Source organism: Bidens hawaiensis, unplaced genomic scaffold (genome assembly GCF_021521415.1).
Source record: "Bidens hawaiensis isolate Kalapana, Puna unplaced genomic scaffold, B.hawaiensis_p1.1 tig00033486_1, whole genome shotgun sequence".
Taxonomy (NCBI): domain Eukaryota; kingdom Viridiplantae; phylum Streptophyta; class Magnoliopsida; order Asterales; family Asteraceae; genus Bidens; species Bidens hawaiensis.
In genome coordinates, this window is record NW_027495734.1 from 72,831 (window position 1) to 96,878 (window position 24,048).

Genomic DNA, 24,048 nt, shown 5'->3' on the forward strand with positions numbered 1-24,048 from the left:
AACCCGTCTTTAATTTTATTTCTAGGTTCACACTTCAAACCCCTTAAAAGATTATTTATTTAAGAAAAGCAGGGCCAACTCAACTCTTTTGGAGGCCTAAAATGAAACGAGAATTTGATGCCTTTTTCAAATTTTAATGTTACAAAGCAAAACAACTAACAATGAATATGCTTGTTTTTTCAAATAACTTAAGAGTAATCTTTATCATTTAGTTTGTTATTTGGTCTAATGGTCTTACTTTTATCATTTTGTATGATTTTGGTATAAATTATGTCTTATCTAAGTAGAGACCTAAAGCTGTGGCTTAATTTTACTCCTCCTAAAAACAGTTATGAAGAAAAGTACATTTTGTTACTCTTAAAAGATTATTTATTTAAGAAAAGTACAATTTCTTTTAACAGCATTTAAGATTCTTTAAGAAAAGTATTATGTTTGATTCTCTAAAATCAATAAAGATCTCTATATCTTCTCCCATGAAATCAGCACATCATCCTCTTACATTCCCAAATCCCTTACCACCTTTTCTCATTCTTGTTCTTCATCTTCATGTATCATCACATGCTTATGTAACCATAAACCATACACAACACAACACATATCACACCATCAAAGGATCAAACCCATATTTCAATCCAAATCTCAATCTCCATGCAATTTGTCTAATACTTTTTTTACATTTATTTCATGGAATCCCCTAATTCAACCAATGCCATCCGATCCGATCACTCGTTTCGACAATCCAGTTCGTTACAAATCCTAACTGAAACCGTTAGAATCTTGAAATGTAATCCAACTACATTCATCACCATTAGTTTACTTCTGATCTACCCGGTTTCAGCTATCCATTTATCGAATCTATTAGTCGATAAATCCATCATAAAACAAATCACAAAATCAATTCTAGTCATTGTAAACTCATGCGGGCTTCCATTGACTCCCTTCGTGAAGGAATGCTGTCGAAAACTTTCAGAAATTACGATTTCATCCCTGGTTTCTTTCCCCTTATACTGCACTTTGTTATTAGTTTCGAAAGCAGCTGTTGTGTACTCAGTTGAATGTACTTACGGAAAAAATTCGTTATATTTAAATTTTATTTGATTATGCGAACGATTTGGAGGCGAGTTGTCACAACTTATTTGTTGGTTTGTGGATTAATTGTTGGGTGTGTCACTTTGTCTGTGATCATGCTAATTTGTGTTAGCAGATTGCTTTTTGTGATCGGGTTATCGCACGAATCGATTGCTAGTATCGCAGTTGTATCGGTCGTTTGTTTCTTGGTGTTTTTGGGTTATGTTATTATTGTTTGTGATCTTTGTATGGTGATTTCAGTGTGGGAAGATGTTTCGGGGCTGCAGGCGGTTATGAGGTCTAGTGTGCTGATTAAAGGTCAAACTCGAGTTGGTTTGATGATATTTGTTGGGTCGACGATTGGGATGGCGATCGTTAAAGGGTTGTTTGAGCTTCGGGTGAAGAGTTTAAGTTATGGAGACGGGGATTCGAGGATATGGGAGTGGGCTGTTTTGGTGCTTGTGTATAGCTTCGTTGTGCTTATCGATTTCATGATGAGTACGGTTTTCTTCTTTAGTTGTAAGTCGTGTAGTTTAGAAGTCGTCGAGAGTGGAATGTAAACGAGTTTTAGAAACCTTTTATGTTCAATCGGATATTACAAATGATGCGTCATTTACATGTAAAGCTAATTATAAACACAGTATTCACCAAATGTCTCTTTACAATGACTTGAAAATTCATATCGACGTTTTATATAATCTATTCCACCCGTAATAGTGATAACGGATACCATTTCACCGAACTTCAGCAACAGGGATAAGCGGTTCACGAAGACTGCTGTGGTTTGAAGAATATGACAGAGGAACTAAGGCTGGGTCCTGATAAGCAGAACTAAGTTGCCTCAGCAAACGAGGCATTTCAGGTAGACTTTGATCTTCTCGGTCTTTCTTTCGTAAAGTCTACATTTATAAAGGAACATTAGGTAAAGGAATTTATGGAGGTTTTGGGTTTGCTTAGTAAAACTGTTTATTTGTGAGTGATTCGATTCGGGTTGTGTTTAGTCACTAACGGGCCCAATGAGTAAGGTCAAAATATTTAGCTAAAAAGAAAACGGGTTTAACGGGCAGAAGTTGCCCAAAGTGTATTTTATTAATGTATACAACCCTCTCGTATACCTTCATTAGAAATTTTTTTTAATCACAGTTAACACATTGACTCTTTATACGAAACTTATAAAAGGGACAAGTGTTTAATATTCATATTATTATTATTATTATTATTATACCTTCATTAGAAAAACAAAATTTGATTTTCTTAATCACAGTTAACACATTAACTCTTTATACGAAACTTAAAAAAGGGACAAGTGTTTAATATTCATATTATTATTATTATTATTATTATTATTATTATTGTGAGCGACTTTTGACATTTTATAAAGCACCTCTATTCTTTGTGAATTTAGACAATATTTATATAACCATGAACAACATACCTCGGTTGAATAAGCACAAAATATGGGTAAAAAGCGTTTCCGACAATATTCGTTGAAGAGAAGAGTGACAACCGGAAGAGGTATAGTGACGGATGTTGCATAAGGAAGCTTCTTCAGTTTAAATATTCCAGACGCAATGAATTGCATCAAAACAAGAGAGAAAATAGTGGTATCATGAACAATGGGCCAAAACTTCCCAGCAGATTCATACTTTGGTGCATAGACGTATAACGTCTGCATAAAAACGGTGCCTATATCATCAGCTTGAACAAACCGAATGGAGCATGAAGAAACATGAAATGAATCTGACCTGATCCATGACGATGTTTCCCGGTCTTCGAGATGAACGAACCACGACTCGATCTTCTTCCCCGGTAGCTTGAGATCTAACCAAATCTCGGATCGTCTTCTCCGCTCAGATCTGCAATGGCTTTTGGGGGTGTGGAGGCGACTGCTAAGAAATCTCGAGGATCTCTTGTTTACAGACACAAAAATGGTTATGGTGGTGGCTCTTATTGAGAACAACAACAACCCTTAATAAGGAGGTGGAGACCTCCTTATATAGGGAGCCTCATGGCCACCATCATAGTACCCTAATGGGCCTAGCCCAGTTAGGGTTACCTCCACAAAACCCCCTTAGCCCAATAATATTGTATTAGTCCATATAATAAAATAAGCCAAAAATAATAAATTAAGGTCGTAAGCCGGGTTTAGTACCATACCCCTACAAGCCCCCCAAGTCCAGTGTTGCTCCTAGGCGTGCAAGCGTTTAGGTGGAGCGCTGGACTTCATAAGGTGTGTTAGGATATGAGGCGGTTTTTTCCCCTTTCTTCGGCCTTGTCTTTATTGTCTGAGTTTTGAGAGGTTTTCTCCATGATGGTGACATGTTGTGATCCTTATGATAATAATGGGGCACTGGCATGAATAAGATATAGCACGCATCATAACAATAGTGGCGCGGGGCCTGATAAAAGATAGAGTGCGCATCTCGATAATAATGTAATGCAACTTGCGCGCGAGGCAGCTTACGAGCTATAAAAATAATGAAGCTTGCGCGCGAGGCGACTTACGAGCTATAAAATAATGAAGCATGCGCGAGTTGCGGCTTATGAGCTATAATATGATGATAATGACTGGCCCACAAGGGCCTCTTCTATGCAGGATGACTATCCCGGCTTGTCTTCAAAATAATAATTGAGTCACAAACGGCCAGATAATAATAACAATGTCATAGGTGCTTGTGCGACTCGTAGCCGAACCTGCAAAAACATATCAACAAAAGGTGGATGTATTACAAGGTTCCCAGCCTCGGGCAAATTATGAGGTGTGCCCAACCTATGTTGGCGCGTGGCCGTTTGGGATATTATTAGGCTCCCGACCTTTATGTTTGGCGCGTGGCCATGTGGGATATTATTAGGCTCCCGACCTTTATGTTTGGCGCGTGGCCATGTGGGTTTATAAGGATTCCCAACCTTTAAGTGTGGCGCGTGGCCGTATGGGTTTATGAGGATTCCCAACCTTTAAGTGTGGCGCGTAGCCGTATGGGTTTATGAGGATTCCCAACCTTTAAGTGTGGCGCGTAGCCGTATGGGTTTATGAGGATTCCCAACCTTTAAGTGTGGCGCGTAGCCGTATGGGTTTATGAGGATTCCCAACCTTTAAGTGTGGCGCGTAGCCGTATGGGTTTATGAGGATTCCCAACCTTAGTATGGCTCGTATTGAGGACCCGCGGATGCGCATGCATGGCGGCATACTAAGGATCCGCGGGTGCGCATGCATGGCAGCGTATTGAGGACCCGCGGATGCGCATACATGGCAGCAGAATGTTGATTCACGGCGCGCAAGCATGGCAACGTAGTGAGGATTCGCGGGTGCGCATGCATGGCGGCGGAGTGGTGATCCAAGGTCGCGTATGCATGGCGGCGGAGTGGTGATCCGCGGGCGTGCATGCATAGCGGCTGAAAGTTGAGCGCACATGCATGGCGGAGAGTTGAGTGCGCATGCATGGCGAAGCGTTGAGCGCGCGTGCATGGCGGTGAGTTGCGCACAAGCATGGTAGAGGGTTGCGTGCACATGCATGGCGTTGGAGCCTTCTACGTAAAACCAAAAGCATGGAGTCGTCTTTCGAACTCACATGGTGGTTTTCGCGGGCGCACATGCATGGCTGCGGATTGAGGATCCGCAGGCGCGCGTGCATGGCGGCGGAATGGTGACCCGCTGGCGAGCATGCATGGTGGCAGTCTTGATCCCGGCGGTGCGTACGTATGGTGGCGGAATGGCAGAAAGTTGAGCGCGCATGCATGGCGGAGAGTTGAGCGCGCATGCATGGCGGGAGTTGAGCGCGCATTCATAGCGAAGGGTTGAGCGCGCATGTGCTTTGCCTTAGTTGTGCTTAGGTATTTTTATGGTCCAGCTGCGCAATGCGTAGGATGGATGCTATGAGTAATTTGAGCTAAGGCTCATATTATTGGGCTAAGGCCCTAACGTTTTAGAGTTAAAACTCGTTAACGCGTCTGAGCTTGAAGCTCGCGCATGTATGTTTTACTTCGTTTTATTTTTAGTTTGATGTCAATACAATGTTGTCATATTGCTCAAAATTAATAAAGGGAAGTGTGAAACATGTATGCAAAAGGTAATAGAACGCATGTTAAGAAAAAATAGAGCGTATCATTATTCATAATGGCTTAAAAAGCCTTGATTATGAACTTGACAACTTTTACATGAGACATTTTCTAAGTTGTGCTGCGTTCCATGTGCGCGGGATCTTCCATAGGTGGTGGAATGTTGATCCGCGGCTGTGCGCATGCATAGCGGCGGAGTGGTGACTCGCGGGCGCGCATGCATCGCGGCGAAGTCTTGATCCTCGGCAGTGTGCATGCATGGAAGCAAAGACTTGATCCTTGGCAGTGCACATGCATGGCGGCGGAGTCGTGACTCGCGAGCCCGCATGCATGGCTGCAAAGTCTTGATCCTTGGCAGTGCGCATGCATGGCGGTGGAGTCTTCTGCGTAAAACCAAGGACATGGAGTCGTCTTCCGACCCACATAGTGGTTTCCGCGGGCGCGCATGCATGGTGGCACGCAGGTGTTGACCCGCGGTAAGTGACCCTCGGCAGTGCGCATGCATAGCGGCGGAGAGAGGACCCGCCGGCGCGCATGCATGGTGGCACGCAGGTGTTGACCCGCGGTACTGCGCATGCATGGCGGCGGAGAGAGGACCCGTCGGCGCGCATGCATGGTAATAGTCTTGACCCTCGGCACTGCGCATGCATAGCGTCGGGGTGTTCCTCCGATGCGGCGCATGTATGGCCGGGAGAGTTCGTCCGCAGCGCACTTGTATGGCGTCGGAGTGTTCCTCCGATGCGGCTTCCTCCAAGGCGGCACATGCATGGCGAGGAGTGTTCCTCCGATGCGGCGCATGCATGGAAGCAAAAAGGTGATTCGTGGGCGTACATGCATGGCGGCTAGTTGTTCCGCAGGGCGCCTGTTCATGGCGGCGGAATGCATCATCCAAGGCGGCGCGCATGCATAATGGCGGGTCGTTGATCCGCGGGGTCGCGCATGCAAGGCATCGGAGCATTCCGCCGTTGTTGGTTTCATGGCGGCGCGCTGTTGCCTCAAGGCGGCGTGAATGAATGATGGCGGAATGTTGATCCGCAACGGTGTGCATGCACGGTGGCGGAGCGTTGTGCCACGGTGATCATCACAACTTGCGACTTGCTTGCCGGAGCAGGAGGCGGCGTGGACTCTAATTGCCCGCCATGTTTTTTGTTTTTTCCGGTGATAGGTTTTTCAATGAAATTTTTGGATGATGATAAGAAAATTGGAAACTGGACCCACCGGGTATTTAGGATCCTACCTCCACTAGTCCCCCTAGTCCAGTGCTGCTCCTGGGCGTGCAAGCGGTTAGTTGGAGTTCTGGACTTATTAGGAATGCTTGTACGGTTTTTCCGATCCGGTGTTTCCCAAATGTACTTTTTTGCTTATATTTCTACTTTGCTTCGGGTTGTAAGAGGTTTTAATCATGATGGCGCGTTGAGCGAAGCGGAGCGCGTCCGGTATACGGAGCCTGCCCAGCCTTGTATTCGGCGCGAGGCCGTATGGGTTTATGAGGATTCCCAACCTTTAAATTTGGCGCGTATGTTACCCGCGGTGATCGTGTCGGAGCTTTAACTTGGCCTGCGGGAGCCGTATCTGAACGGCCATTTCTTTGCTCAGAGCGTACATGTGATCCGCAAAAGCCGGGTTTGACCCGCGGAAGCTTTCTTGTGACCCGCAGAGGTTGTACTTAAGCTGCTGGAGTTTCTCGCCATGACCCGCGGTATGTGAGGTTGGTCCCTTCCAACATTTAAGTTGCCCGCTAGAGTTATTCATTGATCCGCGGGAGTTCACAATGTGATCCGCCAATTATTATTTAGCGCGTGCGGCATGCTATGGCGGAGTTGAATCGCCGCACGCATGCGGCTTGTTTGTTTCGCGAACGGCGTGGAGGTTGATGTTGATTGCGGAAGCTAAAGTTGACCCTTGAGGCTTTGGTTGTGCCTTTGTTTCGCGGGAACTTTGCTTGCGGAAGCAGAAGTTGATTGCGGAAGCTAAAGTTGACCCTTAAGGCTTTGATAACGCCACGCGGGAACTTTGCTTGCGGAAGCAGAAATTGAACCTTGAGGCTTTGATTGTGCCTTGCGGGAACTTTGCTTGCGGAAGCAAAAGTTGATTGCGGAAGCTAAAGTTGACCCTTAAGGCTTTGATAACGCCACGCGGGAACTTTGCTTGCGGAAGCAGAAATTGACCCTTGAGGCTTTGATTGTGCCTTGCGGGAACTTTGCTTGCGGAAGCAGAAATTGATCCTTAGCGTTCATAAAGCTTCATTCGCAACGTGGAAGCAAAAAATGACCCGCATGAGATTATAGTTGATCCGCGGGGAGCGATTTTGATCCGCGGTTGATTGAAGTTGACATGCAGGGGCTATGGCGGAGAGTAATCGCCGGGAGCGCGCATGCAACCCGCTGTGACGGAGAGTAATCGCCGGGAGCGCGCATGCAACCCGCTGTGGCGGAGAGTAATCGCCGGGAGCGCGCATGCAACCCGCTGTGGCGGAGTAATCGCCGGGAGCGCGCATGCAACCCGCTGTGGCGGAGAGTAATCGCCGGGAGCGCGCATGCAACCCGCTTTGGCGGAGAGTAATCGCCGGGAGCGCGCATGCAACCCGCTATGGCGGAGAGTAATCGCCGGGAGCGCGCATGCAACCCGCTGTGGCGGAGTGTTGTGCCGCGGTAGCAGACATGCGTGTTGCGTTGTTCTTCCGTGGTGACGCGCATGCATGGTGACGCGGCGACGATTTGCGGTGGCGCTCATATATTGTATCGGGGTGTTCGACTGTGCGCGTGCATGATGGCGCACTGTTGCTTATGGGCGCGGAATGGACGTCACAGTGGTGGTGTTGGAAAGCCAGAGCGCTTATATGGTCCGCAATGACGCGCGGTGTTGATTCACGCCAGGGCTCATGGATGGCCGCGCGGTGCAGATCCGCGGCGGTGCACATGTATGGCGCCTTGATGGCGGAGACAGCCCCGACGGAGCTGAATAGAAGAAGGAGGCGGAGTCTATCTGGCCAGCACTGTTCTGATGAGATTTGTACAAGACATCCCTGGATGACAAGACAATTGAAGCTGGCCAGCGCCATCCTTTTTTTTTTGTAAGGTAGCAGATCTAAAAGCTCATTTTTTGCATTATGAACTCGTATATGAAGATTTCTGCGCCGGATCTTGGCTGTATTGCCGGAAAAAATGCAAATCTTGCACCGTGAGAATTTTTGGCCACCGAAATAAAGTAGATCTGGTCGTCTCGGTCAGATCTAATTAAAACCGTCACAGATCCGGAGCATTATTGTCCGAATCTGGTAGCTTTTTCTGAAAAATTATCAGATCTGAAAAGGTTTTCAGATTTATTTCACCCTCTCGTTCTTCCAAAAAGCAGATCTAGAAGTCAAAAAAGGAGAGTCGAAGATGCGGCTCGTTTTCGATGTGGTCCCACGGATAGATCTGAGGACCGAGACGAAAATCAAGACGTGGTTCGTTGCCGGTCCCACGGATGGTGCCAATGAAGAAACATGAAATGAATCTGACCTGATCCATGACGATGTTTCCCGGTCTTCGAGATGAACGAACCACGACTCGATCTTCTTCCCCGGTAGCTTGAGATCTAACCAAATCTCGGATCGTCTTCTCCGCTCAGATCTGCAATGGCTTTTGGGGGTGTGGAGGCGACTGCTAAGAAATCTCGAGGATCTCTTGTTTCATCATCATCATCGTACTCAGTATATCCCACCAATAGCAATGCTATGGTAGGGTCTGAGGAGGGTAAGATGTAGACAACCTTACCTCTACCCCATAGGGATAGAGAGGCTGCTTCCGATGAGACCCCCGGCTCGATAGTAGTTTTGCATCAAGCCTTGGACATAAGGCACATAGCACTCAATCATCGGGACACCGGCTGATTAGTGCATGTGCCCTTGTCTTTCGGCTATCAACGCCACCACATGATGCCTGATTAACCTTCCCCCACTTTTAACGTTATTTTCACGAGATTAGTAAAATAACGTCAAAATTAGTGCAATTTTACTTTTGCCCACCCGAGAGTTCACACATATATACATTATATGCGTGCACCGCCAGCAGGGCATCGAGGATCTCTTGTTTACAGACACAAAAATGGTTATGGTGGTGGCTCTTATTGAGAACAACAACAACCCTTAATAAGGATGTGGAGACCTCCTTATATAGGGAGCCTCATGGCCACCATCATGGTACCCTAATGGGCCTAGCCCAGTTAGGGTTACCTCCACAAAACCCCCTCAGCCCAATAATATTGTATTAGTCCATATAATAAAATAAGCCAAACATAATAAATTAAGGTCGTAAGCCGGGTTTAGTACCATACCCCTACAGAGCATGTTCGTGTTCGTTCGTTTGTCTTTAACTGAACAAACGATAGAACACGAACAATTAAACGAATGAGTCGGGTCTAAAAAGCTAATAAAACTAGACTAAGTTGTAGCAGGCCTACAAAATTTAGTTGAATATACCAACAATAGTAAACGAACGTACTTAAACAACTAAACAAGCGTAAATTAATGAACATAAACGAATTTAAATGAACAAATTGCTCATGTTTGTTCGCTCATTAAATAAACGAATGACAAGAATATGTACAAAGTAAAACTAACCTGGTTTCGGTAGATGATGTATGCAAGAGCAAAATAAATCAAGAGAAAGGGAATAATGAGAGGAGCCAAGAAAAAATATGTAATTCCCACAAGTCCAAAAAAAGAATCTTTGAAATGTCTTTATGATACGGGAAAGACGGAACTGTAACCTCATCTGAATTCTTCGTAAAAGGTTTACATATTAAGCTTATTATGAAAGGTATCACACGAAAGAGTTCTGATGAAGTACTCGTCCACCCTGATGTCACCACGTATGCAATGAAAAACGATGCCTGCAAAGCCGTTTAAAAAATATAAAAATGTGTTATTTGTTTATTTAAATTTTGGAAAAATGTTATATACCTGAGCAGGGACCGAGACAGCAAGCTTGGAAGGAATATCTTTGACCTCAAGAAATATAGATAGTAGACCAAAAGCCGATGCAGATAAAACATTGGCAAAAAACACGTTCCACACAGTGAACCAAATTACCTTGTGACAAGCGCTCCTTTCAATATCACTATTACAAACATAACCTTGTTGAGAGGATAACAGTTTCATAGTTGGAGGAATAATCTTTAATGAAATCTGAAGAATCAAATTCGGAAGGTATCCTGTAATTACTTGACTCACAATAGATCTGCAGCATTATAAAAGATTTCCTGTGATATGAGCTTAAATTTTTCATTATATTTATTTTTATTTGAATACAGGCATTATTACATGTCATCAAGAACACAAAATTTGTTGACTTCAACATCTCTTAAGATATTAGAAAATCCAATTTTTCTGCAACAGCTTGCATTTTGTATTATCTCTAACGGATCGAAAGTCCCCTGAAGTGTATTTTTGTTTTTGAATGCAGAAAACCCTCCTAAATCATTTTGTTTGAAAAATTAGATTGTATATAATCTTTGGAATCTTTTGCAAAAATTATTTATAATTAACTTTCCAAAAAAAATTGTTCAGGATCAGCACGGCCCTACCCGACTTGTAGGGGGTGTAAAGTAGCCTAGCCACTCGTAAGCTACTCGAGACCGGCTCGTTTAAAACTCGAATTGAATCGAGACGAGCACAGACCTAAAAGTAAGCTGCTTTATTAAACGAGCCCGAGCTTTACTCATCAAGCTCGAGCTGGCTCGTGAGCCTAAACGAGCTGATTAGTTATACAATTTTTATTTGATATATTAAATATATATTTGTATACATAAAAGAAACTAAATAATATATATTTTGTTATACATAAAACTTGTATTTAAAATATACATAAAAATACTTGTAAATATAGATAAATTAACTAATAAAATGATAAACGAGCCGAGCCCGAGCCTGAAAAAGTACTCATGAGCTGAGCTCGACCTTTCGTAACAAAGCTCGAAACGAGCCGAGTTAGAACTCTCTGTAAATTAAACGAGCCAAGCTCGGGCTCAGCTAGTTTGCACCCTTACTGATTTGTACCAAATTCACCCGTTTGGACTCTAACCAGCCAGCCCGCTTGACCGGCCCATGTTTCATAAAGTGATAGAATGTTATGGTTTGTGGAAACTACTTACATTGTAAGGATACTTGTGAGGGCAGGAAAATAAGTTTCCAACTGAGCAAGATTTGCAAGTCCTTGAAATATAAAAACCGGAATAAGGAATATGATTGTAAGAAAAGCACACGATAAAATAACCACCAGCCTTGAAATCCATCTTCTCATAAATGTTGAAGAGAAAAATGGCCAATAAACATCCTGTGTCTCAGGTGCTTGCTCAGTTCGCCACTCTGTGGGATTATTTGATTGTAGCATGTGAAGAGCGACTGCAGCACCATAACGGGAATTGAATGACACAAAGGCAGCTCTAACTTCCTTTCTTAGCAACAAAGTAAATATTAATAGAAAATTGAGATGCTATAATAAATATGCAAAACTAGCTTGCATCATTCATGAAAAGTGTAACTAATGTATGGGAGGTGATTTATACAGCACCAAGCTATTGTTTTTACTATTTTCCCTTATACAAAAAAACCGTAAAGAAAAAGGTATAATTGTCAAATCCAATATGTTAATAGTGTACAAATCACCTATCCTAAGGTGTTGATCTTATATAACAGGATTTGTACATACAAGAAAATATTTTTCCCGAATTTTCCAAAATTTGATAGTTTCTTTATAGTATTAGTTTTGTATCAAAAATACAAGTTTACAAATTTCTCTCTGCATATTTATATCTCTCTAGCATCTAGTGCAATAATTTCTGATTTTATTATTTTATTGATCATAAAAAAAATTGTAGTTGGGATCTACCTCTCTTGATTTGTCCTTTTTCACTTTCACATTCGAGCCATTTAAGAAACCATCATGATTGAACATTGGCTGAGTTGGCGTCTTTCTGATTTTGAAAATCTTTTTGTAGAGTTTCTTCACGGCATGCTGAACATAATAATTTATAGTAAAACATACTAGCAAATTATTTACTTATAAAATTTGGTAAATGTAAAAGAATGTAACTTACAGCAACGGTCCAAGCTTTGCTCTTTCGATGAACCACCACATGAGATAGATATGTGTCCGGGTGATTTTGGGTAAAAAAGTTATCAACACTGGTGCCAACACTGATACCTTTTGAAACAGGTATATTGCTAACTAAAATAGTGAACTGATGAGGTTGAGGTTTTGATGAACTGAAATAATCAATCCCTTTTGAAGATACGTATTTGTATTCCTGAAGGATGCAAAGTAAGATCTTAAGCTCAATCAGTTATTTAAAGTACAATTATTTTGTTTTTCTAATTGAAAAGAATCACAATCAAAGATGTTTTTTCCAGTAGATCGAATAATTAGATTGTGTAGATACATCGCACCCAATTTTAAGACATGAATTTACAGGAGATTGGCTTCTTTCGTAAAGTGTTCGGCAAGAAGTTCGTTTATTTAGTAAATGAATGAACACGAACAACAATGTTTGTTCATTTAGTTAAACGAACGAACATGAACACATGTCTTGTTTGTTCACTTCGTGAATGCGCATTTACGTTCGTTCATTTAAATTCGTTTATTTACATTCGTTTATATATCTATTTTACTTTTTTAGGTTCACTACAATTTAGTCGAGCTTTATGGAATTAAAATATAGCCTACAATTTGGTCTGGTTTTATTAACTTTTTAGGCCCAACAGATTGATGCCCATGTTCATTTAATTGGTTTCGGCTCAGTTATGTCTGTTTATGTTCGCTCATCTATGTTCAGTTATGCCCATTCGTTTACATTCATAAGCCGTTTGTTTATACTCTTAACGAACGAACATGAACAAACTCTTAACGAACGAACATGAACAAACACGAACACATTCATTTTCTTAACGAACGAAAACAGACAAGAAAATCCTGTAATCCTGTTCGTTTAATCTTCGTGTTCGATCGTTTGTTTGGTTAAATTATAAAAAAAATATACGAACATTCCGCATTCATGTTAGTTCGGTTCGTTTACAAGCCTACTTTCGGAAAGTTTGAGACTGATATAAAAACAATGTACAATCTAAATATTATTTCATATGTTGTATATTTAGAATGAACTATCTACTTATTCACACAATATACAAAATCTATGTAAGATAAGTTTACTCAGCAGATTATTACCAACAAAAACAGAAATAGTATAACTTACAGAAAAGAGAAAATAGCATGTAATGAGGGTGACAAAATACACAGCACCTAAATGTATCCATAAACTGCAAGAAGTTTCAACTAAGTTGTTAGGTTTCAATAAACACACATTTGAAAGCATGTTATGATATCAAGTTACCACATATTACCTATTTGAACCATTGTTTACATTAGAAATGCTAAATACTTCCAGTGTATTGTTTGTCAAGTTTATGAAATCGACATCTTGCAGCTGATTTCCAGAGCAATTCACAGGAATCAGAATAAAGATTCCAACAATACCCGCGACAGTGAATACTTTAAAACTGAAATAAAGAAAAACAAACTAATTATCGTGCAATAAACATCAATCTTAAACATTATTTTAAAAACATAATCACCTGAAGGTGATTATTCGCATGAATACAACCGCATCAAGTCCTGAATAAGCCAGCAGTTGGTCTTCGGTAGGATGCCATGCATTTTTTATCCAACCAGCAGTAGGTAACAGCCTACTCAAATGAAAATGACCTGGTCTACGTACACTGGACATCCCCTCGGCAAGCAAACGGGGAATAAAAACTTTATAATTTCCAGGTTGTTTACTCAGAATTGAAAACAGGGTGAAGAAGATTACACATAATGCAAAATTGATTGCAACAGACGTAAGAAGACCCGAGAGAATCATTTGGTAATCCCAGTTTTTATTAAAGAATCAGACTAGTGAGAGTCAACAGCAAAGCTGCATACAGATTACTAGATTAGAAGTGTGAATAATGGTATTGATGCTCAAATACAACTATCAACTTCTTCCTAAATTAGCCGACAAACACTCATATGTATATGAGATATTCCAAGTTCAAATCATATAACGAACTACTTGCTACTGAAGCATAACACGACTAATTCAACAACTTCAACAACCCAAACATACTACAGATAGATCTTCAATGCCTTTTAAACTCAAAAAGATTACAATTCCAGGTTGTTTACTCAAAATTGTATACAAGGTGAAGAAGATTATACAAAGCGCACACTGATTGCAACTAACGTAAAAAGACAGGAAGCAATCATTTGGTAATCCAAACTTTTTTGTTGTAGAAGATCAGACTAGTGAGAACAAAACAACAGAAATGCATAGATATTTGGAGTGTAAATAATGGTGCTCAAAATTCAAATACCATTAACTACCAGTATCTTCCTTTGTTAGTCGATAAACACACTATGTATGAAACTTTCCAAGTTCAAATCAAATAATTTTACTCACTGTGAAACTGATATAAGAAATCTGCATATTTGTGAAGTTGACTAAGTATTTACTACAGAAACATCTATAAATCAACAGCTTCAACAATAATGGTGCTAAAACACAATGAATTAACTACCAATGTCTTGCTAGATTAGGTAATATACACACTCATTCGTGCATGACACATCCCAAACTCCAGTAATATAGTTTTACTATCACTGTGAAACTGAAATAAGAAATCTGCATATTTGTGGAGTTGACTAACTACTTGCTACAGAAACATAACACAACTAAATCAACAGCTTCACCAATAATGGTGCTAAAATACAATAAAGTACCAATGTCTTGCCAGATTAGTTGACAAGACACACTCATACGTGTATGACACGTCCAAAGCTCAAATCATATAGTTTTACTGTCACTGTGAAACTGAAATAATAAATCTGCATATTTTTTCAGTTGACTAACTACTTACTACAGAAGCACAACATAACTAAATGAACACCTTCAACCGCCCTAACACACAAATGCAGATCTATCTTCAGTGCCTATTAAACTAAAAACAATCCAGTTTCACGATCGCAGATACGTGACACACAAGTAACTGCCCTAACAACAATTATGAGTCAATATTGAGCATCTCATTTCCTGTTAAACTCACATAGTTTCCATATTTCAACGATTAACAATATCACAAAATGATCTACTAACAAACAGAAAAAAATAACATGATAACATCCGATTAGTAAAAACTAAATCTAGCAAAACATGAGTCGATTAACAGACCTAATCATCCAGACGGAAGTATCATGATTCAACTGTCACTGTGAAACTGAAATAAGAAATCTGCCTATTTGTGGAGTTGACTAACTACTTACTGCAGAAGCATAACACAACTAATTCAACAGATTCAACAGCACTAACACACAAAAAACAGATTGATATTAGTGCATACTTAACTAAAACTAATACAATTTCACAATCACATATGCCTAACAGACAAGTAACTGCCCTAACAGACAATTACGAGTCAGTATCAAGCATCTAAATGCCTACAAAACTCGCATAGTTTCCCTATTCCAACAATTAACAACATCACAAAACGATTTACTAACAAACAGAACAAAATAACATGATAGCATCCAATTAGTAAAAACTAAATCTAGCAAAACATGAGGACAGCATTCGAATCACAGACCTAATCATCCAGACGGAAGCATCATGAGTGGTTAACAACAAACCATACCTAACTTCTCGTTCAAATCATATAATTTTACTATCACTGTGAGACTGATATAAGAAATCCACTTATGCTTGGAGTTGACTCACTACTTACTACAGAAGCATAACACAACCAAATAAACACCTTCAACAGATCTACCACACAAATACAGATAGATCTTAGTGCATATTAAACTAGACATAATACATTTTTTAATCACAAATGCGTAACACACAACTAACTGACTAACTGCCCTAACAGGCTATCAGTCCATTACGAGTCAGTATCGAGTATCTAAACACCTATTAAACTCGCATAGTTACCATAACTCAACAATTAACAACATCACAAAACGATCTACTAACAAACACAACGAATTAACACGATAACATCCAGTTACTGAAAACTAAATCAAACAAAACATGAGGACAGCATTCGATTCACAGACCTAATCATCCAGACGGAAGCATCATGATTGGTTAACAACAAACCGTACCTAACTTCTCGTTCAAATCATATAATTTTACTATCACTGTGAAACTGATATAAGAAATCCGCTTATCCGTGGAGTTGACTCACTACTTACTACAGAAGCATAACACAACCAAATAAACACCTTCAACAAATCTAACACACAAATACAGATAGATCTTAGTTCATATTAAACTAAACATAATACAAATTCACAATCACAAATTCCTAACACACAACTAACTTACTAACTGCCCTAACAGGCCATTAGTCCATTACGAGCCAGTATCTAAGCAGTTAATGCGGAAAAATATCGGATATCGGTCAAGGACCGTTATCGTAGTGAGATATCGTCGGAATATCGGTAATTTTAATATCATGTAAAATTCATATATATAGCAACTTAACACTAATAATTCAGTATGGTCTCCTACCATTAACAAGTTAACCTTTCGCAACTTGCAAAACACTAACAATTATAGCAAGTAAGAATTGATTAAGACTTAAAACACTAACATTGAACACTAAAAGTTAATAATTAAGACTTAAACTCTAATATCAGGAATATTAGTAATATATCGGTCAAATATCAGTCCAATATCAGTCAATATCATTGATATTATCGGTACCGCTATTCTGACCGATATTTTAACTGATATTGGTGATATATCGGCGGTATCGACTGCATAGGTCAGTATCGAGTATCTAAACGCCTATTAAACTCGCACAGCTTCCATAACTCAACAATTAACAACATCACAAAACGATCTACTAACAAACACAACGAATTAACACGATAACATCCAGCTACTGAAACCTAAATCTAGCTAAACATGAGGACAGCATTTGATTAACATTTAACAGACCTAATCATCCAGACGGAAGTAGTTTATAGCTAACAAATCGTACCTAATTCTCGTTCACACCTGCCGCAAGCTGCCGTTGACCGATTGGCGGTTGTGATGCCGGAATTGAGTGTAATCAGCAGCTTGTTGACTTCGTGCGGAAGAAGATACCGTTGAATATTCCAACAAACTGGCCGGTATATTTGGAGAATAACTTTAATATTCATAGGGTATACTGTTTATTATTAAGAGAGAGGAGTTTGATTGAGAATTGGATGGTGACATAACGTGTGAGACGTGTGAGTTTTGCTAGAAGAAAGATTTTTATATTTTTTTATGTTTTGTTTCTTTCTTTCATTTTCCATGTGCTGTTAAAAAATTGTAATTGTCACATTTTAAAATGTGGACCTTGGAACTTTGATTTTTCATTTTTGTTGGATTTGGACATCATATTAATCGTCGGTAGATGTCACTAATAAGCTTATCAAACCAACTTGATTTTGTTATTAGTAATAGCAAGGTATAAATATAAGAAAAGAAAATCGGTTACAAGCTACAAATCTTGAATATTAAATATATAATAAAAACTAAGCAAACCTATTCAAACTATTTTAATATAAACGAGAGTTACAAATTTTAAATATTAGATTTGTATGAACTCTTTGAAGGGAAACCGTTAATGGTTATGTTCTCTAATAGTCACTAGAGGTGGGCAAATAAACCGGTTAACCGAACTAACCCAAAAACCGAACTGGTTTGAAACCGATTATGTAGAAACCGGTTTGGAACCGATTAAAACCATAGGTTCGTAACCATTTGTAATTTTCTCCACCAAAACCGGTTTCAAACCGGTTAACCGAACCGAAACCGATAAAACCCGAACCGAAACCGATTGTAACATTGTAAGAAACTGGTTTCAACCCGACCCGAAACCGATTATAAACCGGTTTTGACTTTTGTTGACCAAACCGAACCGGTTTCAACCCAGACCGGTTTTGAGTTTTAAACCAGTTGGTGCAGCTCTAGATGTCACCATCATTTTGGTTTATATTGAAATACGTGTTGTAAGCGCGTCGTTTTATATAGGTGAAATTATACTTAAAGTTCATTTTAAAATTGTTTGGCTTGTCATAACACAAGACGAACACACTGCAAGAAACCACTTAAGATAAGCACCAGAATGTTTAGACATGTTTCAAAAGTTGACATAATCACAACACAACCTATGCGTGCTTTTATAACGCATCAATACATGTTCACAAGTTTTTTATCGTATTCATAAATAAACTGGCTTCACACACCCTGTGTATTTTACATTTAGCCATTTGCACTTACCACATCACTTTAAAAACTACTGTGTGTAAGTGAATAGACTGTTAGGTTGTGTGCTATGGGCGCGGAAGGAGGGGGAGAGGGGCGCGGTGGGGGGAAAACACCGTAGAGGGACGCGATGAGGTGGGGCGCGGAGGGGGGAAGGGTGGAGGGGATGATGGGCGCGGTGGGGGGGGTGAGGTGGGGGCCACCACCAACAGCTTTATGGCCGTTTAAAAAAATAAATAAATAATATAAAATACTACATATATATACCATTCACCCAACCTCTACAAACATTTCATTCTTCTATTTAAACTTTATAAAACTTTCTCCTCAAATATGTCTTCCGACTCATCTTTGACACCCGACTTCCAGCCCGATATCGACGATATTTCCAATTCGGATTCAGAGGATGAAGCGATATTTAGTGTCGTTCTAGAGGCTGCCCGACTCGTAGTCCAGAATTGCGAAAGCTCACAACCACTAGAAAGACGTCTCGTCTTCAATGGGATCGCGTAGGTGAGCATGACCGGTTGATGAAAGATTATTTTTCACCGGACGCGACTTTTGATTCGAAACGATTTCGGCGCCGTTTTCGAATGAGTCGCCAACTATTTTTACGAATAGTTGGTGATTTAGAAAGCGTTTATGTATTCTTCCAACAACGGGCGGACGCGAGAGGTAAACCGGGATATTCAACAATGCAAAAATGTACGGCGGCAATTCGTCAACTAGCGTACGGGACTGCGAGCGACACCATAGAAGAGTACTTACAGATGTCGGCGACAGTGACTCGTAAAGCACTTCACACATTCTGCGAATGTGAGTATTAATATTCTAATTATTTATTTCAAAACCGTAACATTTTAAGCATGAATTTCATAAAATTTGTTAAACTTAGGTATTCCACAACTATATCATAAAAAATATTTGAGGAAGCCGACTCAAAGCGACGTACAAAAAATATACGAGGTGCATCATCAAAGACACGGTTTTCCCGGGATGCTTGGTAGCCTCGATTGCATGCATTGGGAATGGGAAGCCTGTCCTGTTGCTTGGCAAGGTCAATATCATCGGGTGATCATGATGGCCCAACAGTTATTCTTGAGGCGGCTGCATCATTTGATCTTTGGATATGACATGTGTTTTTTGGGACACCCGGTGCAAACGATGATATAGCTGTGATTAACGCGTCCCCTATTTTTGACCGCCTCACAGACGGAGTCTCGTCTGACATCTCATTTTCCACGAACGATGTCAACTACGAATACGGATATTATCTAGTCGACGGTATTTATCTGGAGTGGGCCACGTTGGTTCTTAGCTTTACGTGCCCGACTGACGAAAAACATCAGTATTTCAAGAAAAAAACACGAGTTGGTAAGAAAAGACATCGAAAGGGCATTCGGTGTATTAAAGAAACGTTGGTCTATCTTTAGACAACCGGCTCGTTTTCTAAAAATGGATAAGTTAAGAAACATAATGTACACTTGCATTATCTTGCATAATATGATATTAGAGGACTCGGGTAGAGCAGTTTGCCAAGGCGAGTACAACGATGAGCCAGAGCCGGTCTGTACTAGAGATGGCCAAAAAAACCGGTTGGGGAACCGGTTTACCGGTTTAAACCGGAAACCGGTTTTTACGAAAACCGGTTTTTACGAAAACCGGTTTTTTAAAAACCGGTTTGACAGGTTTAGAAACCGCCGGTTCGTCTTTCGGTTACAAGTTCTAGATCCAAAACCGGTTAACGAACCGGTTAATGGAAAAACCGGTTTTTTTATTAACCGGTTATGGAAAAACCGGTTAACCGGTTTATAAAAAAACCGGTTTATAACGGCTATATGCCCGTTTTTTTTTTTGTTTTTGGACCGTTTTTTTGTTTTTGGACCGGTTTATAACGGCTATATGCCCGTTTTTTTAAAAAAAAAAAACCGGTTAATAAAAAAAACCGGTTAATAAAAAAACCGGTTTATTAACCGGTTCTAATCGGTTTCTAAACCGGTCCTAACCGGTTAGACCGGTTAGGGTTTTGACAGCAAAAAACCGGTTATTAACCGAACCGGTTTTTTTCCGGCCCAAAAAAAACCGGTCCGGTTAATAACCGAACCGGTTTTTTTAAAAAAACCGGTTTGTGCACCTCTAGTCTGTACACTAAACAAAGATGAGAAACTTGCTAATCTATTAAAAACACGAAAAAGGAAAACGAATTTCAGCCTTCGATCGGATTTAGTTGAACATCTTTGGAGTAATAAGCAAGATGACGGCGAGGACGGCGACTAAAAATAGCTTTAATTTTTTTATATGTTTTTTTATTCAATTTATTTTGTATTTTAGTATTATTGCATTTTTTTATTATTGTATTATATATTATTGTATTGGTATTTTTGTTTTAACAAAAAAAGAAAAATGTTGGGCTTCGAAGCCCCCTCACCATAGAGGGGCATTATGTCCTGGGGCTTCGATGCTCTCAATGCCCACGTGGCGCTGACGTGGCGCTGTGAAGGGGCTTTGAAGTCCCCCACCATAGCATACAGCCTTATGAATGATGTCGTATACCTCACACCTTGTCAACATATGGCCCTTTACCACTAAAATGATGTTTTATCCTTGTCAGTACATAGCGCGGCCCTTGTTTATGTATCGACCAATTATATCAACACCCATCACAAGACTATACACCTTAACCTCATGCGGCTACAACCCTAAAGCCCCTTCTGACACGGTTATCTATGCTATAGACCCGCCACAAGCTCAGGAAAGGATGGGTTTGTTTCACAAAAGTCTTAAACCTCACCTTAGCGACCCGTGTTTCAATATTTACTTGGATGAATCTTTTATTCAAATTAAAGATGGATATATGTAACTGGTTCACTCAAATAATACATTATAACATAATTCAGTTTGTGTAACATCCTAATCCTGGCATGGTATATTAAAGCCTTTTGTTTTTATTAAGTAAGATAATTAAAATGACTTGATGATTTTGATTCAAGTTATGTTGATTAAAGTAAGACTAGGCTCAACAAAACTTATGTTACAAGTGTGTGGTGTTAGCGAACCTATCAATAGCTGAGACTAAATATACGTTAATAAGGAAAGTTTAGTGCCCGAAAGTGTTAACACAATCAAATTTGGAGTACAAGATAACCAATTGGGGAGAAGTCACATGTGAGAGTAGTTTAAAGAGATTGCGAGTGTGTTCTGTGTGTATCGGAGAGAAACCGACAAAGAGAGGAGAGATCAAATTGTTAAATTAGGATTTTGAAATCAAACAAAGAGGATAACCAGCCATCTTCAAGTGGAGATCAAGATTGGTCAGTGATTTCTTAACCCAAAACTCAAGTGTTTGATGTTAGCTTTTGGTTCATGACGGGTTATAGTTGAAAACGGAAATTGTTGTTTGCATATGTTCGGATAGCTGCCTTAAGGATTAATCAAGTTAGAATATATGAAAAACCCACATCACCACCTTTTTGTAGTTTACTTAGTTTAAACGTTATTTTAATTAAACACTTTATGTTTTTTCCAAATAAAAACTATACCACATTAGGCTACCTCTTAACCATTCAGAGTTAAGACTACATCTTAATCATTAAAAAGTTATAAATCATTAAGGGCGCGTTTGTTTCACGGACTTTTTTTAAAGGATTTGGAATTGGAATTGGAATTGGAATGAGAATGAAATGGAATGTTTGAGAATCCCTATCATGTGTTTGGTTGGTTAATATCTATTGGAATTGGAATCTTCTTCATTCTCGGTTTTTTTTTTTGAAGAACGAGGACAATGAAGGAAACGTTTTAGTTTTTTTATATTTTTCGTTTTTTACTTATATTTTGAGTTATGATTTTTTTATTTATTTTTTTTGCATGTTTTTTAAGGGGTTTTTATTAACAATAAAAACCTCTCAAAAAAAATTCAAAAAAATTAATAAAGAAATCATAACTCAAAATATAAGTCAAAAACGAAAAATGTAAAAAAACTAAAACGTTTCCGCCTTTGCCTTCATTAAAAAAAAACACCCGAAACCCGTTTTGACCCGTTCCGACCTTGACCCATCCGACCCGGACCCGTTCTGACCTGAACCTTTTGACCCTAACCCGTTCCGACCGAACAAAACAACCCTTTTTTTAGTTGACTCATTCCGACTAATGACCCGTTTCGACCCAACCTAACCCATTTGTCACCCCTATTAGGGTTAATAAAACAATCCTTTATTTTCCATAACAATCCTTATAAAATAGGTGGGATTTTAAAATTCCATGAAATGTGAGATTTGATGGGATTTAGTTTCCATTCCCATTATTTCATTTAATGGAACGAACATATCAATTCATGGGATTTAAAATCCAATTCCTTAGAATTCCTTCCAAATCCTTGAAACGAAAAGGACCTTCAAATGTAGCATCTTAATGACCATTAAGAGGCTATCAAGCAGCCCCTTAATATGATAAGACATTTTCCACGTTTTAGTGTATTATTAGTTTACTCATTAACACAACACAATCAAAGGAGCAATGTTCTAACAGTACCCTAATGACTTTCTTTAAAGAAGGAGGTTGTCACTTTTTGTTCATGAAAAAACGTCATCCACAACCCTACAGAAGTAGCCATTCGAGTGTTTGAGTTTTTTCTGTAATTGATGACTGACCAGGTCACCAGTAGTCAAGTACTTTCTACACTCGCGAGCATAGACAGCGTTTTGCCAATAGACAACCCGAACAAAATAAGAAACACACGAGGCATTAGCCCGCGGACAAAATAATACGTGCCCATCTCCCGAGAAGCCACTATGCGACACAACTAACAATAATAATAATAATAATAATAATATCATTTCTTCTTTCACCACATCTTCTTCAACGCACTCATCATCTCTGTAAGTAATCCATCTCCAATTCCAATTACTCGTTGTAATCACATTCGAATTAACGCAATTAACACAAATCCTCGTTCGATTTCACCGTTTAACACCAATTGATTCCATATTATCGACCGGATCACGAAATTAGGGTTTTAAATCAGGATTAACCGTACGAATTACATGATTTACAATAATAGATAATGCTATTGCCTACTTTATTATATTGTAATCGTTGTGCGAATGATGGATCTGTTTTAATTTGATTTGTATTCTGTTAATAGTTTAGAGTTGTAATTTTAGCTTTCAATTACTTGTTATTGCAATTGAATTGACGCAGTTAGTTCTAATTCTCGTTCTGTTTCAACGTTTTAGCCTTTTAGGTAGATTGATTCTCTGTTATTGACCGGATCACGACTTAGGGTTTAAATTTAGGATTATTCATACGAATTACACGATCTATAATAATAGATAATGTTATTGACTAGTTTATGAGATTGTAATTGTGTTGCGAATGACGGATCTGTTTAACCGATCCGTTCAGTTCAATTTAATTCAATGAATATGATTGAGTTAATACTTTCGAGTTGCTTTGTGAATATATGAAGTTATTGTGGTGTAATTTTAGCTTTGGATCTGAAGCAGGTTGTAATCAGGATATATAATAGTGTTTTTTAGTTTCAGTTCTATGGATTTATGTTTTCGGTGAATGTTATTGACTAGTCTATTGGATTGTAATCGTTTTGCGATA

At 39.6% G+C, this 24,048-nt stretch overlaps 1 pseudogene across 1 annotated transcript; it reads right to left on the reverse strand.

Moving 5' to 3' along the window:
• Window positions 1–1,704: 1,704 nt before the first annotated feature.
• LOC143584890 (hyperosmolality-gated Ca2+ permeable channel 2.4-like) lies at window positions 1,705–14,281 on the reverse strand (annotated as a pseudogene). The gene is made up of 10 exons (XR_013144449.1): window positions 13,736–14,281; window positions 13,505–13,660; window positions 13,357–13,420; window positions 12,205–12,414; window positions 11,997–12,122; window positions 11,260–11,558; window positions 10,070–10,346; window positions 9,728–9,999; window positions 2,504–2,737; window positions 1,705–1,967 (listed from the first exon to the last, which is right to left on the reverse strand). The product of XR_013144449.1 is annotated as a hyperosmolality-gated Ca2+ permeable channel 2.4-like (transcript).
• Between the last annotated feature and the right edge of the window lie 9,767 nt (window positions 14,282–24,048).